Genomic DNA, 19,917 nt, shown 5'->3' with positions numbered 1-19,917 from the left:
AAATATTAGAAGCTCAGTGATGCGCCGTGTTCATGTTCATATCCTATTTTATTTTGGCTATAAATCTTCATCTTTCATTCCTTTCAGTAAATCACAGTGAACACTTTTCCTTAAACACAACTTCAAATGGAGTCATGGATGGGTTGGTTGCTTTTTCTGTGTTGCCATTCGTTGCTCTTTCACTTCTCATCCTCCCATTCCTTATGTCATCTTTATGAGAAAACTGTCTTACTCCAATTCAAGACCTCTTTCAGTGATAATGATTCTGATTTTCTTTGTGAGAATGTTGTTCCAAAGACTGTAACATGGAAAAATGCGACAGATTGTTGCTCATGGTCTGGGGTTACTTGCCACCCCATCTCTGGAAACATCATAGGTCTTGATCTCGCCTGTAGTGGTCTTTCAGGTGAACTCCATCCAAACACTACTCTTTTCCATCTTTCTCATCTTCAATCACTTAATCTTGCTTTTAATGATTTTTCTTCCTCACAATTATCATCTCTCTTTGGTGGGTTTGTGAGCCTCACACACCTCAATTTATCTGCTTCTGACATTCAAGGTGAAATTCCCTCCTAAATCTCACAACTTTCCAAATTAGAAACACTTGATCTCTCTTTTAATGGGTTAATATGGAAAGAGAGTAGTTGGAAGAAGTTCCTCCAAAATGCAACAATTTTAAGAGAGGTTATTTTGGATTATATAGATATGACTTTTAGTTCGATGAGGCCACTCAATCTATCTACCTCTTTGGTTAGTCTTAGTCTTAAAGATACTAGAGTTCAAAAAAACTTGAAAACTGACATCTTATGTTTGCCAAAACTTAAACAATTATGCTTGTCAGATAATAGAGTCAAGTACTTTCCAAACTTGAGTTGCAGTGCTACTTCTCTCACTATATTGGATCTTTCAATGAACAAGTTGGAGGGGACAATCCCTGCCTATTTCTCCAACTTCACCCATCTTAGTTTCCTCGATCTTTCATATAACTATCTTAACAATTCAATCCCATCCTCACTCTTAACCCTTCCACATCTAACTTTTTTATATCTTCAACTCAATAAATTCAGTGGTCAAATCCCAAATGTCTTTTCCCAATCAAATAGATTTCAAGAATTAGTTTTGCATTCTAATAGTATACGAGGTGAGCTACCATCAACACTTTCAAATCTTCAACATCTCAATCTCTTGGTTCTTTCATGGAATCAATTTAGTAACCAAATTCCATCCTCACTTTCAAATCTCCAACATCTTCTTCACTTGGATCTTTCACAGAATAAACTGAGTGGTCAAATTCCATCCTCATTTTCAAATCTTCAACATCTTATTGTCTTGGATCTTTCAGCGAATAAATTTTATGGTCAAATTCCATCCTCATTTTCAAATCTTCAACATCTTATTGTCTTGGATCTTTCAGCAAATAAATTTTGTGGTCAAATTCCATTGTCACTTTTAAATCTTCAACATCTCGATATCTTGTTTCTTTCAGAAAATAGATTGGAGGGCCCTCTGCCCAACAAAATAAGAGGGCTTTCAAACCTAACTCGTTTAACCTTGAATGACAACTTACTAGATGGAACAATTCCTGCTTGGTGTTTATCTTTGTCATTTTTGCAAGAATTGGATCTATCAAAGAATCAGTTCACAGGACATATACCTTCAATCTCATCTCAATCCTTGGAGTTTCTGAATTTGTGCTACAACAAGCTACATGGCAATATTCCACCATTAGTCTTCACCCTTGTGAACCTAACTGAATTATGTCTATCATCAAACAACTTTAGTGGGCTTCACAATTCTTCATTCTTCATCAACGCCCCTCGTTTAGAGATATTGTATTTATCTTCTGTCGGTTTAAATGAATTTCCAAAATTATTACAAAAAATCCCCATGTTGAGAGAGATAGACCTATCCAACAACAAATTGAATGGAATAGTGCCTGAGTGGTTACATGAAATGGATTCATTACAATTTTTGGACCTATCCAACAACTTGTTGACAACTCCAATGAACAAATTCTCAAGGAACTGCAATCTCCAGTTCCTTGATATTAGTTTCAATTTACTCATTGGTGACATATCTTCCTCAATTTGTAATGTAAGTAGTCTTCAAGTTCTGATCTTGTCTTACAATAAGTTGACAAGCGTCATTCCACCATGCCTTGCAAACTTGCGGGATCTTTATATTTTGGATCTAGAAAGGAACAAACTAGACGACACTTTACCAACTAACTTTTCAATTAATAGTGGTCTCACTTTTTTGAATCTCAATAACAACCAATTGGAAGGTCCTTTGCCAAAATCTTTGTCCAATTGCACACAACTGGAGATCTTGAATATTGGCAACAATCAAATTGAGGATAAATTTCCTCATTGGCTTCAAACTCTACTAATGTTGACAATATTGGTATTGCGAGCCAACAAATTTTACGGTCGCGTTGCCGATTTAAAGACAGAGTATGGTTTTTCTCGTATAGTTATTTTTGATATCTCATCCAACTATTTCAATGGTCCAATACCAAAATCCTATATACAAAATTTTAAAGCCATGAAGAATGTCATTCAATATAAAGGGGGAGAGCAATACAAGAAAATGCCACTTATGTCACTTAATGCATCCAAAAGTGAAATAGATGAGTCTGTAACTGTCACAACAAAAGCGATAAGTATGACACTCAACAAAATTCCAAAAAACTTTGTAACCATTGATTTATCCCAAAACAAATTTGAAGGATAAATTCCATATGTAATTGGAGAGCTTCACGCTCTTAGAGGACTCAACTTTTCCCATAACAAATTAAGTGGTCTTATTCCCAAATCCATTGGATATTTGACAAACTTAGAATCATTGGATCTCTCCTCAAATATGTTCAATGGTAGGATTCCAACAGAATTAACCAATCTGAACTTTCTTGAAGTCATGAATCTTTCCAATAACCAGCTTGTGGGAGAAATACCTCAAGGAAAACAGTTTGCGACTTTTTCAAATGAATCTTACCTAGGAAACTCGGGATTATATGGGTTTCCGTTGTCAGTGAATTGCAACAACACTAAACAAAAATCTCCATCTTCTCCTAGCTTATTGGGTAAAGAGAGATTTGGATTTGGATGGGAACCAGTGGTTATAGGATTTGGATGTGGAATGATATTTGGATTTTGCTTGGGATATTTGTATTGTAGGAAAGTTTGAATGGCTTGTGAAAATGGTTGGAAGTGGTCTTAGTATAGATGTGAAAAGAAAGTCATGAGAATTGTAGCATAATAAATGAGTGGATATGTGGAATGATTGGAGAATGTTACAAGTACTTGTTCTTCTTCAATTTCAATGTAACTCAATTTAGTTGTGAAATAAATGTGTTCTATTTATTGTTACCACATTTCCTTTGTTTGTATCTTTGAATACTGTTTGTGTACCTTTAAATCTTGTTTGCGAAAGGAATTGACTCGATTTATTTTAACCGATTTAACATTGCAATCAAATTATGATATTGAGATGATACTACATACTAAATCTAAAAAATATATAATTTTTTTTTAAGACTAATCTATCTAAAATGCCTTATAACGGTTAATATTATTAAAATTATAACAAATAAAAAAACAATGTTATTTAGGACTTCTATCTCAAGTTATTTATTGATTTTTTATTTCAATTTTTTTTCAAAGAATCAAACATTTTATTAAACATATTAGGTGAAAAGTAATGATAAATGTCTTGATATTCTGGTAGAGATGAACTAAACCTTCATTTGAAGTTCATCAAAATGTATTAAAAAATTCAGGGGTGTTAAGAGGTGTTTATAATGGAGGTGACCATTAATTCATTGTTTCATATAACCTCTTTTCACGGAAATAAAAAATTAACAAATACAATAAAAATGTTTTTTTTCTGAAATATACAATTCTCAATTTATTTATTTTCGTATCTTATTATAGACCTTAAAAAATATTACATTCTCATATTATAGAAATAAATTTTTTAGTATGGGAAACACATTGAGACAATGAAATGGTACAAAACACCCTTATTTGAACTCGTTTGTGGAATGTCCTCTTTGGGCTTATTTGGGCTCATTTGTTCACTCTCTTATTTGGGCCACTTATGGCAAGCTATGACTGTGTAGCAAACCTTCATAACTGCTTTCTACAACTTCTTTATGACTGTTTCTTCCTGCACCTCCATACTTTCTTCTCTCACCTCTATAAGTTTTCAAATTTCCAAAAACACCTTTTTATAATATTCCGGATTATGTAATTCGAAATTCATTTTTCAAATTTGTAATTAGCTACCGGATTACATAATCCGGAAGCCATTTTTCATATACATGATTATTCTCCGGATTACATAATCTGGAAGTCTTATTTAACTTCTGGATTATGTAATCCGAAAATCTTTTTTCAAATGAGTTTCCGAATTACATAATCCGGAAACTACTCTATGGGAATGACACAAGAAGGACAAAAATGTATTTTCATATTGTGTATGGAGGTGGCAGAAGAAGATATGGAGGTGGAGGAAGAAACAATCCTTCTTTATTTTTTAAGATACTTTTGTGTGTGATGTTGTGGAAAATCTGGTTCCACTCTTTAATTAATTATGAATTTAATATTTGTTCTTAAAACATAATTAAGATAAGAGACAAAGAATTAGAATGTGGTTTCGTGGGGGCACATAGTATTGGGCTATATTTACGATTTGTTTTTGTATCCTTAAACCTTTTAAGTGTTTTTAGTTTCTATTCGAAATTTTAATTGACGTAAACTTTTTATTTAAAAAAAAAATAGTTTCTGATCAAAATTTTAATTGACGTTAAAATTTTTAATTTTTTAAATTTCTCATTAAGTAATAACACAACGAAGGGATAATTATAATCATATTGATTGTTTAATAGTTTATGACGTCATATGATAATTTAATGAGAAAATCAGGTATATTTTTTAAACTTTGTTTTAATTACTCATTGTCTAATTTTCACTTCAACTATATTAATAAATTATTTAATTTTTAATTTTTGAGAGGTTGTGCTTGCTTGTTCTGGTGGTAAAAAGTTGGTGATTTAGATAATTTTTTTTTATATTTTTACTGAGAATGATTGTTTTTCCATTTATTTTTTCTTTTCATTTTTTAAAATACACTTAAAAACTTTGGATATACACTAAAAAATTTAAGACGTTTTTATTGTTTTTTTTATCAGCAAAACAATAAATAAATGTGAGTTACTTTATGGGTGATCCAACCCTTATACAAAATACATGACCTTTAACCTTTTCCACAACACACACCCCGCCAACTTCTAAATACTTAAATAAATTCAGAAAGAACCGCCTACAACCCTCACTCTTATACCCAAACAAAACATCAAAACATCGTCTCCATACAGACCAAAGGATCCGCACACCAATTAGAGAAGGAAAAGATCGCATCCTGCGACTTGGAAGTAACATAAGCCCATGCCTTTAGTTGCACCAAAGCGAATACTTCCAATACATCTATTACACCCCCTCTAAATATTACTCTGTTTCTATGTTTCCAGATTTCGTTGACGACCGCGATCCAAATCACTCCCCAAACCTCATTTACCGAAACAGACTCGTTGCTCAACCTAAACTGAGAGAAATTTAGCAGTGGAACATTATGAAACACACTTTGCACACCCAACCAAGCACAACAAAGGTTCCACACTCGCCACGCAAAACTACACTCAAAGAACATATGAGTGTGAGATTTATCCTCCACCCCGCAAAGACTACACACAGAACTTACCACCGTGATCCCACGTTTTTCCAAGTTGACCTTATTAGCCAACTTATTTTCCAACACCCTCCAAGTCGTAACATGTGCAGAAGGTACAACCTTACACTTCCAGAACTTCATAAACTCCCCCTCTCTCTCCCCTACTCGACCCCCCCTTAGACGGAGATACCCAACTTTAACCAAATACCCTACCTCCTCCCCTTCCTTCCACTCCCAACTATCTTCCTTCTCCAAATTCAAGCTCACACCCTGAACTTCCTGAGACAGTAGACACACTAAATTTTTTTCCCACTCAAAAAGATTCCTTCTCCAACCAAACTTCCAAACCCAAACATTGTTGTTCCAAGTGTTGAAGCTGGAGGAAGCTTCTTCCCTACCAAGGCTTGATGTGTGTTTGATGAAGAAAATAGCTTGGGTGCTTTGAAGAGTGTAATAGGTTTTTAGATTGGTTTGTAATTAGGCTTGTATTGTGGAAGGTTGCCTTTTGCTGTATAACCCATCCTAGATGCCTAACCAAGTCTAGATCAAGCACATGATGTGGTCAAATGGTTTTTTGAAAAGCTTTTGAAAGTGATCTTAAAAGTTTTACATCAGTACAAAAATAAATCTGTTTCATGGAGAAAGAATCTGTTTATTTCTTCTCTGTTAAAAGATTTTTGAAAAGCTTTTAAAAGCGCTCTTAAAGGATTTTAAATCAAGTACAAAAATAAATCTGTTTTATGGAGAAAGAATCTGTTTATTTCTTCTCTGTTAAAAGTTTTTTTAAAAGCTTTTTAAAGTGCTCTTAAAAGGTTTTAAGACAGTACAAAAATAAATCTGTTTCATTGAGAAAGAATCTGTTCATTTCTTCTCTGTGAAAAGGCCTTTCTAAAATTCAATTAGGGCACCAAAGGTACAACTCAGACAGTTATTTCAGTTAGCTGAGTTGGCGTTTTTTTTTTCACAAAATAAACCTGTTGAGTTCAAAAATAAATCTGTTGTTTTCATAATTGCTTTTCAACTGGTTTTTGAAAAGAAGTTAGAAACTGGTTTCTTTATAAAGAAAAGTCTCCCTCACATAAAAGCAAGCTGAGCAATCACGTTTTGACAGAGATCAAACACTTTCTGTGTGAGAAGAAGGATTGAGAAAGATTTGTAAAAGGTTTTCCAAAGGGATTTTCAAGTGTGCTTGTTCTAGGAAACCTTTGATCTTGGTGAAGGTGCTGGTGCAGTTTCTGCAGCAAAGTGAACTACTGGTTTTGAGTTCTTGCATCTTCTTTTCAGGTGTAGTCCTTCCTTTATTCTTGTTTGTAAAAGTGTAAGTGTTAGTCACTCCTTGATAGGGTTTCTTGGAGTGCAAGGTGTGCTGAAATAGGGTTTTTCAGCATTGATTGTGTGGTTCTTGTAGGGTTCAAGAACTGCTGTGTTTGTAAGTAAATTGGTACTGTTTTTAGTGAATTCCACCTTGGGGTAAGGTGAGACTGGATGTAGCTCTGTATGAGTGAACCAGTATAAAAGCTTGTGTGCCTTTTCTTCTCATCCCTGCACTCGTTTATGGTTTTGTTTAATTCTGTCAAGAACTAAATCTGTTCTTTTGAAATTGAATCTGTTAATTCTGGGTTTAGTAAAAACTGTTCTTCCTGATGTGTTAAAGCTTTCTGATCACAATTCTAAGCTGAACAAATTCAAATTGTGCAAGACTGCTCTGAAGAATCAATCTGTTTCATGTAAAAACAATATGTTCTTTTTGCCTCTGGAATACTGAAAATTGTATGTTCTTGCGAAAATTTTATAAGCTCAATTCACCCCTCCCCTCTTGAACTTAGACACTAATAGACCCAACAATTGGTATCAAGAGCTAGGGCTTGTATTTTGCTCAAGTGTATGCATGATGTCTGAGTTTAAAATGCCTTTTGCTGAAGGTGCATCTATTAATAGACCCCCTATGTTTGGTGGTGTTAACTATGCTTTCTGGAAAATCAGGATGAAGATCTTTATGGAGTCTATTGACATGGGAATCTGGGATGCAGTGGTCAGTGGACCCTTTATACCTATGCAGGTTGTCAAAGATGAAACAATAAAGAAGCCTTGGTCTGAATGGAGTGAAACCGAGAGAAAGAAGGCTCAATATGACTCCTTAGCCAAGAATATCATCACCTCTGCACTGAATATGGATGAGTTCTTTAGAGTCTCTCAATGTAACTCAGCTAAGGAGATGTGGGAGGTACTAGAGGTAACTCATGAAGGGACTGATGATGTAAAACGGGCAAGGAAGCACTCACTAATTCAGGAGTATGAGCTATTCAGAATGCAATCTGAAGAAAGTATTGCAGATGTGCAGAAACGATTTACACACATTGTAAATCATCTCACTGGTCTTGGTAAAGTCTTTGACAAGGAAGAGCTCAACATAAAGGTGCTGAAATGTCTTGATAGAAGCTGGCAGCCTAAGGTAACAGCAATCTCAGAATCCAGAGATTTATCCAAGATGTCCACTGCTGCACTCTTTGGAAAGCTGATAGAGCATGAAATAGAGCTGAAAAGATTGAAAGAACAAGAAACTGTGGAGAAGAAAGCCAAAGGAATTGCTCTGAAAACTACCTTGGAACATGATACAAGTGAGGAAGCAGCTGATCCTGAACATGATGAGACCGTGAGTCTGCTCACCAGAAAATTCAGCAGGTTTCTTAGAAAGAAAAACCGTGACAGAACTCAGCAGAGAAAGAGGTACTCCAAACAACCTAATGATTCAAATTCTTCCAATTACACTTGCTTTGGATGTGGTAAACCAGGTCATATAAAAGCTGATTGTCCAAACAATCAAAATAAAGAAAAATCAGCAAGCAAGAAGAGTGACAAAGGTAAAGGTAGAAGAGCATACATATCATGGGAAGAAAATGATGTATCCTCATCTAGTAATTCCTCAACTGAAAGTGAAGAAGCAAATATGTGCTTCATGGTGAATGATGAAGGATTCAACTCTGACTCAGTAAGTGATTTCTCCACTGATTCTGAAAATTATGATCAGCTGTTAATAGCTTTTAAGGAAACGCATGATGAAGCAAACAGATTGGCTATAATGTGTAACAGATTGAATAGAGTAAATAGGATACTTGAATCTAAGGTTAAAACTCTTGAAGAAGAATTGCACAAAGCTAAAACTGAATTAGTTAGCCTTGAATTAACATGTCTGCATGCATCAATTAAAACCTGTGATAATTGTAAGAAGCTGGAAAAACAGGTTGAATATTTGTTAAAATCGCTTTCAAATTTCACTAAAGGAAGAGAAAATCTTGAGACCTTATTAGGTTCACAGAATGCTGTTTTTAATAAAAATGGTCTAGGATATAAATCTGAAATGAAAAGCAATGTGAAAAAGCTGTCCAGTTTTTTTTGTTCCTTCCAAAACAGGTTTTTCCTCTTTTACTCATTCAAAAACAATGCATATTGCAACATGTTTTTATTGTATGAAATCTGGTCATGTATCTAGAACATGTAAAGCTAGGAGGTACCTAGTTCCTAAAGGATTGGCCAAATGGCTTCCTAAGGAAAGGTATTAATCATGCTGGACCCTAGACTAAAGGGGTACCATATGTTCTGAATCTGTTTTGTTGCAGAAAAACAGCAGGAAAAACCAGTGGTACCTTGACAGTGGTTGCTCAAAGCACATGACTGGTGATGTGACTCAGTTTATAAATCTGAAACTCAAAGCTGAAGGACATGTCACATATGGGGACAACAATAGAGGAAAAATTCTTGGAAGAGGAGATGTTGGTATTAAAGGCTCAACTACTATAGAGAATGTACTGTATGTTGAAGGGCTAAAACATAGTCTTCTAAGCATTAACCAGCTGTGTGACAAGGGATACAAGGTCAATTTCGAAGCCAACACTTGTACAATTTCAAATGAAATTTCTGGTAAGGTGTTGTTCACTGGAAAAAGGGTAAACAACATCTATCTCTTAGATATTATGAATAGCTGTTCTGAAAATGAATGTTTGCTTTCTAAAAGTGATGAATCTTGGTTATGGCATAGAAGGCTAGCTCACATTCACACAAATCACTTGAATAAGCTAAAGTCTAAGGATCTTGTTTCTGGCTTACCAAACATAAAATTTCAAAATAACAGATTGTGTGATGCTTGTGTAAAAGGAAAACAGATTAAAACTTCTTTTAAATCAAAAGATATGGTTTCTACAAATAAAGCTTTGGATGTTTTGCATATGGATTTGTTTGGACCATCTAGGACTGCTAGCTTAGCTGGAAATTACTATGCTTTGGTGATTGTTGATGACTTTTCAAGATATACATGGACTTTGTTTCTTGCTTCGAAAAATTATGCATATAAAGCCTTTAAGAAACTAGCTAAGGTTCTGCATAATGAAAATGAAAACAGGATAAAACAGATTCGTAGTGATCATGGGGGAGAATTTCAGAATGCAAAGTTTGATAAATATTGTGAAAAACATGGAATCACACATAGTTATTCTGCTCCTAGGACACCCCAACAAAATGGTGTTGTTGAAAGAAAGAATAGATCACTAGAAGAGTTAGCTAGGACTATGCTAAATGAATCTGATTTACCTAAATACTTTTGGGCTGATGCTGTGTATACTGCTTCTTATGTGCTTAACAGAACATTGATTAGACCAATTCTTAAGAAAACTCCTTATGAATTGTATAAAGGAAGGAAGCCTAGCATTAGTCATCTTAGGGTATTTGGCTGCAAGTGTTTTGTTTTAAACAATGGTAAAGATAATTTGGGGAAGTTTGATCCTAAATCAGATGAAGGAATACATATTGGTTATGCTATAAATGGTCATGCTTATAGAGTGTATAACAAAAGATTGCTTGCAGTTGAAGAATCTATACATGTTGTGTTTGATGAAACAGATTTTTCTGTGCCCAAATCTGTTCTGGATGAACCTGGTATGGATGATTTACGAACCATTCTGCAACAGAATCAATCTAGTAAGCTTGATGCAACTAATTCAAATTCTATCAAAGAATCTACTGTGAATGCAGGTTTGCCTAAAGAATGGAAGACTCCAAGGGATCTCACTCTTGACAATGTAATTGGTAAAATTGAGAAAGGAGTCTCAACAAGGAATTCACTCAACAATTTCTGCAGAACAGTGGCTTTTGTGTCACAGATTGAACCTAAAAATCTGGAAGAAGCACTGCAAAACAGTAATTGGATATCAGCAATGCAGGAAGAGCTGAACCAGTTTGAATACAATGAAGTGTGGACCTTGGTTCCAAGAAAGCATGAGATGAATATCATAGGAACCAAGTGGGTGTACAGGAACAAGATGGATGAACATTGAGCTATCACTAGAAATAAAGCAAGGCTGGTTGCTAAAGGTTATAATCAAGAAGAAGGTATTGATTTTGGTGAAACCTATGCACCAGTAGCACGTCTTGAAGCTGTCAGATTACTTCTAGCATTTTCCAGCATACAAGGTTTCAAGCTGTTTCAAATGGATGTCAAGAGTGCATTCCTAAATGGCTACATCAATGAAGAGGTGTTTGTATCTCAGCCTCCAGGGTTTGAAGACCACAAAAATCCAGAACATGTGTACATGCTCAAGAAGGCCTTATATGGATTGAAGCAAGCACCTAGGCAATGGTATGAAAGGCTAAGTGAATTTTTGCTCTCTCAAGGATATAGCCGTGGAAATTCTGATAAAACTCTCTTTATAAAGAAGAAAAGAGAAGATATCATACTTGTGCAAGTCTATGTAGATGATATTATCTTTGGATCCACAAATGAAGAGATGTGTGAAGACTTTGTGAAAACCATGAAAAGTGAGTTTGGGATGTCAATGTTAGGAGAAATGAATTTCTTCCTTGGACTACAAGTTAAGCAACTCAAGGATGGAATTTTCATAAGCCAAGAAAAATACTGCAAGGAGCTGCTCAAGAGGTTTGATATGGATCAATGTAAAGCAATCAGCACTCCTATTGCAACAAGCTGTCAGCTAGATCAAGATTCTGCAGGAAAATCAGTGGATCAAACCAAGTATAGGGGTTTAATTGGTTCCTTGTTATACTTAACTGCCAGCAGGCCTGACATTATGTTTGTTGTGTGCTTATGTGCTAGATATCAATCTAATCCAAAGGAATCACACTACAATGCAGCAAAGAGAATTCTGAAATATTTGCAAGGATCTAAGGATGTTGGATTATGGTATCCTAACAAGGTATCTTTAGATTTAACTGGTTTTTCATATTCTGACTTTGCAGGTTGTAAGGTTGATAGGAAAAGCACAAGTGGAACTTGTCACATGCTTGGATCAAGTCTAATCTCTTGGCATTGCAAGAAACAAGCGTGTGTTGCTCTCTCCACAGCAGAGGCAGAATACATAGTTGCTGGAAGTTGTTGTGCTCAAACCTTATGGCTAAGGCAGCAGCTAAGTGATTTTGGAATTCTGCTAAATAACATACCTATAAATTGTGATAATACTAGTGCCATAAATCTGTCTAAGAATCCTGTCATGCACTCAAGGACTAAACACATTGAAATTAGACATCACTTTCTAAGAGAACATATAGCTAATGGAACTTGTGATATAAAATTCATTGGTACTGAACTTCAATTAGCTGACCTATTCACTAAACCACTTGCTAAAGACAGGTTTTATTTTCTTCTAAATGAATTGGGTATTATTAGCTTGAATTGTTCTCTGCAGTGAAAATTTCAATCTGTTGTTTTATATTTTAACATGTTTGTTCCCTGTTTCAGAAATTACAGCTGTGACTAGGAAAGAGAAAGATTTACTTTTCTCTCTCCCACTTTATGGTTGACTGCTTTTACGGTTATTGACCAGCAGGTCTATGCCAATTAATGTGTGGGTATCCTAACTAATTGGATTTTGTGTAGATGCAACAGATTTGATGTGCCAAAATCAGGTTTCAAGATATTCTTATGTGAACTCACACCTGAACCTGCTGCACCATTGGAATAAAATCCATAGCATATCTGATATTTTAAATCTGTTATCTTGCGCTTTAACGTGTTGTTGTGCTTCAGTTTCAGAATTGATGATCTTTGACCATTGACTGCTCTTATGGTTATTGACCATTGGTTTATGACATTCATGTGTGAATATCCTAACTGATTTAATATCTCTGATTATGTAACAGATTTGACCTGATAAGTTGAAACATGTTTCCAATATATTCTTGCTTCTTTCAAAACTGCATAGAATAGAATCTGACTTGAGTCTGATTTTGTTGCATTCAAAACCCGTGACTTTCAAAAACTGGCTTAAATCCTATATAATCCTGGTGTTTGAACAATTACTTTCACATCTTCTCATCTCTTTACCAAGCTGTCCAGGTGCAAATACCAGCAGTTTAAGCATGGCATCATCTTCACATAGAAAGAAGAAATCCAAGGAGCAATCTCAAAGCAGCCAAGGCATTCTGGAAAACTGGTTTGCTGGAGATTCAGAGGGAATGACAAGGTTCATATATGAGACTGGCAGAAAGCAAATCAATGTACCCAAAATGCTTGAGTTCTCGTGGCTGAAAGAGGAGAATTTGATATAAGCAAAAGACTTGCTCAAGCATCAAAAGTTGAAAGAATTTCTGGAGATGACTAGAAATGTTTATCCAGACCTTGTGAAAGTATTTCACTGCAACCTTGAACAAGATGGTCAAAATCTGGTTTCCCATGTGAAAGGAGTGAAGCTGAAGATCACTAGGGAAATTTGGAGCAGTATAGGTGGAATCAAATACTCAGGGCTAAAAGTAAACAAAGGAAACACTGCTGGGATTCAAGGGTTCAATAAGCTGCAGTTTTATAGAAGTTGTGTGAGGAATCCTACTGAACCAGTAGCTAGGTATCACGCAGGTAACCTAACTTTGATTCCTAGACTCTTAGCTCATATAATTGTTTGGCAGCTCACCCCTCGAGGAAGCAATCATGTTGTTCTTCATGAGGAAGACTTGATACTGTTGTACTGTATCATGAACCAGCTTAAGGTAAATTGGGTAAGCACTATGGTTGAACATATGATGAAATCTGCAAGGCTTCCTGATTATCGTCTTCCCTATGCAATATTTGTGTCAAAACTAATTGATCATTTTAAAGTGGATACTACCAATGAAAGGAATGACACTATTAAAGCTGCAAGTGAAATAGATAACTCCACTCTCATGAAAATGGGATTCTATAAGGAAGAAGATGGCTGGGTTTTCAGAAGAAATGCTGGACAGAGGGTTGAACAAGAAGCGGCTCCTCAAGGAAATGAAGGAGAAGCAAATGCTGATGGTGTGCAACACATGGATGAAGATGTTGCTGCAACAAGTCAAAATGCAATGGTTGCATATGAGGCACCTGAGTACAGAGGTGAACCTCTGTCAATGTTTGAAAGACAAGTGCTAAGCAGGCTGGACACACTCACCTATGAGCAGAAGGCATACTATGACATGACCTACGCTAGGTTTCAACACTTGGATGACCAACTTGAAGGAGTTCAAGTGCAGCTAGCTGAGCTCTACTACAAGGACAAGTGATCCTAATTCTAAGTCTTTAAGTCTTTATTTGTTGTTGAACAATTCTGGTTTTAAATCTGTTTTGTCTTTATTCTGCATTGGTTTGTAGTTGATTTGTGGTTTGTAATAGACCTCTATGCTGGTTTTATTTGAACTGTTATGTATGGCTATTATTTCTTTGGTATCTTGTGCACCCATTCTGTTTGATGAATCCAAAGGGGGAGAAGAATAAGAAGAATAGCCTGGTACAGGTTCTGCAGTTGATATTCACAGAGGTTGCTGATGTGATTCAGATGTTAAATCTGCAGGTATATCAAATCTAAAATTTGTTTGTTCTGTCTTGACATCTGTGTTTTTTTGTTTGGTATATAGTACTGTACAGGTTTGGTCATGATCCTTCTTCAAAGCTGTGCAAAGCAAAGGGAATTTGTCTCCATCAAACAGGGGGAGATTGTTGAAGCTGGAGGAAGCTTCTTCCCTACCAAGGCTTGATGTGTGTTTGATGAAGAAAATAGCTTGGGTGCTTTGAAGAGTGTAATAGGTTTTTAGATTGGTTTGTAATTAGGCTTGTATTGTGGAAGGTTGCCTTTTGCTGTATAACCCATCCTAGATGCCTAACCAAGTCTAGATCAAGCACATGATGTGGTCAAATGGTTTTTTGAAAAGCTTTTGAAAGTGATCTTAAAAGTTTTACATCAGTACAAAAATAAATCTGTTTCATGGAGAAAGAATCTGTTTATTTCTTCTCTGTTAAAAGATTTTTGAAAAGCTTTTAAAAGCGCTCTTAAAGGATTTTAAATCAAGTACAAAAATAAATCTGTTTTATGGAGAAAGAATCTATTTATTTCTTCTCTGTTAAAAGTTTTTTTAAAAGCTTTTTAAAGTGCTCTTAAAAGGTTTTAAGACAGTACAAAAATAAATCTGTTTCATTGAGAAAGAATCTGTTCATTTCTTCTCTGTGAAAAGGCCTTTCTAAAATTCAGTTAGGGCACCAAAGGTACAACTCAGACAGTTATTTCAGTTAGCTGAGTCGGCGGTTTTTTTTCACAAAATAAACCTGTTGAGTTCAAAAATAAATCTGTTGTTTTCATAACTGCTTTTCAACTGGTTTTTGAAAAGAAGTTAGAAACTGGTTTATAAAGAAAAGTCTCTCTCACATAAAAGCAAGCTGAGCAATCACGTTTTGACAGAGATCAAACACTTTCTGTGTGAGAAGAAGGATTGAGAAAGATTTGTAAAAGGTTTTCCAAAGGGATTTTCAAGTGTGCTTGTTCTAGGAAACCTTTGATCTTGGTGAAGGTGCTAGTGCAGTTTCTGCAGCAAAGTGAACTACTGGTTTTGAGTTCTTGCATCTTCTTTTCAGGTGTAGTCCTTCCTTTATTCTTGTTTGTAAAGGTGTAAGTGTTAGTCACTTCTTGATAGGGTTTCTTGGAGTGCAAGGTGTGCTGAAATAGGGTTTTTCAGCATTGATTGTGTGGTTCTTGTAGGGTTCAAGAACTGCTGTGTTTGTAAGTAAATTGGTACTGTTTTTAGTGAATTCCACCTTGGGGTAAGGTGAGACTGGATGTAGCTCTGTATGAGTGAACCAGTATAAAAACTTGTGTGCCTTTTCTTCTCATCCCTGCACTCGTTTATGGTTTTGTTTAATTCTGTCAAGAACTAAATCTGTTCTTTTGAAATTGAATCTGTTAATTCTGGGTTTAGTAAAAACTGTTCTTCCTGATGTGTTAAAGCTTTCTGATCACAATTCTAAGCTGAACAAATTCAAATTGTGCAAGACTGCTCTGAAGAATCAATCTGTTTCATGTAAAAACAATCTGTTCTTTTTGCCTCTGGAATACTGAAAATTGTATGTTCTTGCGAAAATTTTATAAGCTCAATTCACCCCTCCCCTCTTGAACTTAGACACTAATAGACCCAACACCAAGCTCCTACCTCTGTGACCGTAGAAGCTTTTGAGACACTAAGTTTTTATTGGAGATAATGTCCAATATGAATGTTTTTGATATGACAGTTTTGGATATCATTATAGATTTTGTTGTCAAAATATAAAATGGTCACACTTGAATAGTCATAACACGTGTAGTTTAATACATTTTATAAAATTTAAATTTGAATATAAAAATTAGTAAATTGCACTTAATTTTTTATTATAACTGTTTTAACATCATACATTTTGCATATGTAATCCAACAAATTTATTTAAAATAACGACTTTTATTATATAATGTGACTTTCATACGTGTTTGTATATGATGGTTTCACATATCATCATACATCTTGTTATTACAAAGTATAAAATATTGAATCGTTAGTCCACCAACACCTATAGATAGTTTAATATAAAGTTAAATATGTTTTTCGTCTCTGCATCTAACATGAAATTGATTTTTGTACCTAATACAAATTTTAGACTATTCAAGTGCTTGTAGTGTGAAAATGATTGTAATAGTCTTTCTGTATGTCAAATTAATTTAATTTGAAGTTTTACTTCATCAACCTACTAAAAGTAATTATAGTAGACATCAAATTATAATCAAAACAACGATGAATCTTAACAAAAAAAAACTAACAATCTTTAAAAAATTTAACAATCATTTCACATATAAAAAGATGCATTCCAATCATTTTTCATATGATAGTCTAAAGTTTGAAAATAGATAAAAATTAATTTCGGATTATAGTAAAAAAACATATTTAACCTTCTAATATATTGTATAAAGTGACATTTTAAAATTATAAACAATATCAATTAAAATTGTTGTAATTCTTTAATTAAAATTATAAATAATTTTTTTAATTAAAAACTTCTTTCAATATAAATAACAGTACATCTAATCCCATTGTTTTGTTATTGTATGGTTTTTCTAATCGCCATTTTTCTAATAAATTTTAAAATATAATATGTGAGTGTCGTATAAAAATTATTAATTATCCACTAGTTTGTATAATCTCGTAATTTAATAAAACTTGTTCTTAATAATTACCAATAAAAAGAATGATAAATAAAACCTGTTTTTAATAACTTCCAGTAAAAAATGATAAAAAAAATTAAATTAAGCTACTAGCATTTGTAATTTCATATATAAAAACAATTATAATTAATCTAACATTTTTTATTAATTGTTTGGTTTAAGATTCAAAATAGTGAATCCAATAGTTAACCAATATCTAAAATATCCAAAAAGAAAAAAAAAAGTTATAAAATATTTTTCTCTAAACATATTTCTAAATTTATCATCAATAATAAAAACTAATTAAAAATTAATAAATTTTGTAGTCTATAAAATAGTATTTAATTTAATAAATATAAAAATTAATATTTTTTTTTAAATTGGTTTATAGTAGATTCTAATAGTGAAATTTGTCAGCATCTTCCTAGTAAGATTTTCTTCCCCTGTTTAATCTTCTTCTATCATTCATGGATCATTTTCAACATGTCAGGAATAAATAAAATATTAATTTTATAATATAATATAAATAAAATATTAATTTTATAATATAATATAAATAAAATATTAATTTTATAATATAATATAAATAAAATACTAATTTTATAATATAATATAAATAAAATATTAAATTTTTAATATAATATAAATAAAATATTAATTTTATAATATAATATAAATAAAATATTAATTTATAATATAATATAAATAAAGCATTTAGAAATTTTTAAAACAAATAACCATATTAAAAAAATAAGAATCATCCAAATCCAAAATAATGAAAAAATAAAAAAACTGATGATATTTTTGCTCATACTTTTTGCTTTAGTTTTACTAAACTCTTACATTGATAATAAAAAAATAAAGATAAAGAGAAACAATTATCCAACACTCTTAGTTAAGAAATAAAAGAACTTATCAATAAAAATAAAATAAAAAACTTGTGTACTACTATGGAGAGAAGTCCAATAATTCCTAAACTTTTACCTTTTTGTTTCTATCTTAAACAAACAAACATTACCCTCTTTTCTATGAACTTCTTCAATCAAAAGTTCAAATTATTTACATAAAAAAATTGTTGATAATTGAAAAAAATGTACAAGATCATAAATTAAAACAACTTCTTAATAAAAGTAAAATAAAATATAATTTAATTTTATTGAAGATTTCACGTGAACGAGAGAAATTTGAATTAGTTTTAAATACATTTCTTAATAAATTTTAAATTCTTATCTCTTGCTTGAATCTTAAACAATCAAACCCTATTCTCATCTTTGATAACTTCTTTAATCAAAACACAAACAATTTTCTCAATAAAATAAATAAATAAAGGGATATTGTTGAAAGATGAAACATGCACTTTTTTAATCGTCTTGGTCTTCCACTCAGAAAATTTAGAAAGTGGGAAAAACCTACCATTGTATATTTTTAAATATATTTGCACCTCCTTTTTCTAAGTTTTTAATTTTCTACCACAATTTCAACTCTCCAAGTCCCAAGATATTAAAATTAAAGTGTTTGATTCTACACACTCAACTAAAACACACGTTCTAACCTAGAAAACTATACTAAGAAAATAAAAAAAAAGTGAAAAAAATTAATAGCAAGGCATTAATTAAAAAATATATTTATTACTGTATAGCAAACTTTTTATTTTTTTACCTCGTACATAGTATTTATAATTAAGTTTATTCTCTTCAACAATTTTAGAATTAATTTTTAATTCTTTAAATATTAGTTAGTGGTCTTATTCCCAAATCCATTAAAGATTTGACAAACTTGGAATCATTGGATCTCTCCTCAAATATGTTCACCAGTAGGATCCCAACAGAATTAACCAATCTGAACTTTCTTGAAGTCCTTAATCTTTCCAATAACCAACTTGTGGGAGAAATACCTCAAGGAAAACAGTTTGCAACTTTTTCAAATGACTCCTACCTAGGAAACTCGGGATTATATGGATTCCCATTGTCAATGAATTACAACAACACTAAACAAAAATCTCCATCTTTTTCGAGCTTTTGGGGAGAAGAGAAATTTGGATTTGGCTGGGAACCAGTAGTTATAGAATATGGATGTGGAATGATATTTGGAATTGGTTTGAGATTTTTGTATTGTAGGACAACTTGAATGACTTGTGAAAATGGTTGGAGGTGGTCTTAATATAAAGGTGAAAAGAAAGTCATGAGAATTGTAGCACAATAAATTACTGGATATGTGATCTACCAGAGAATGTTTCATGCTCTTGTTCTTATTCAATTTCAATGTATGTCAAGAATCTTATCACACCATATTGTATGAAAGATTTGATCTAGTTGTGAAATAAATATATTCTACTTTTATTGTCACATTTCCTTTGTTTGCATTCAAATTTTGTTTATGAGAAGAATAAACTCATGTTCTTGTAATCCATCTAACATTTCAAATTTGGGAGGTGATCACTGATTAATTGCTTAACATAACCTTTTTTTTCATGAAAACAAAAAATATAAAAAATACAATAAAAATGGATTTTTTTTAATGAAATATACAACTCTCAAAATTATTTTTCAAATCTTGTCATAGACATTAAAAATATTATATTCTTATATTGTAAAATAAACTTTTAGTATGATAGATTAAATTATTAATTTGTCTTGTTAATCATTGTCGTTGCTATAGTGACTAAATTAGAGATAGTTTTAGATACTAAAAAAACTTTTGATTTCTAAATTAGTTTCTATTATTGTTAAAT

General features: G+C 32.9%; 1 pseudogene; it reads left to right on the top strand.

Annotated features, from left to right (window-relative positions):
* The first annotated feature begins 106 nt into the window (after positions 1-106).
* Positions 107-3,368, top strand: LOC137827031 (receptor-like protein 9DC3; annotated as a pseudogene).
* The last annotated feature ends 16,549 nt before the right edge of the window (positions 3,369-19,917 follow it).

This window comes from Phaseolus vulgaris, chromosome 8 (genome assembly GCF_000499845.2).
Source record: "Phaseolus vulgaris cultivar G19833 chromosome 8, P. vulgaris v2.0, whole genome shotgun sequence".
NCBI lineage: Eukaryota > Viridiplantae > Streptophyta > Magnoliopsida > Fabales > Fabaceae > Phaseolus > Phaseolus vulgaris.
The sequence above is the reverse complement of the archived record's forward strand: the minus strand, read 5'-3'. Positions and strand labels throughout refer to the sequence as shown.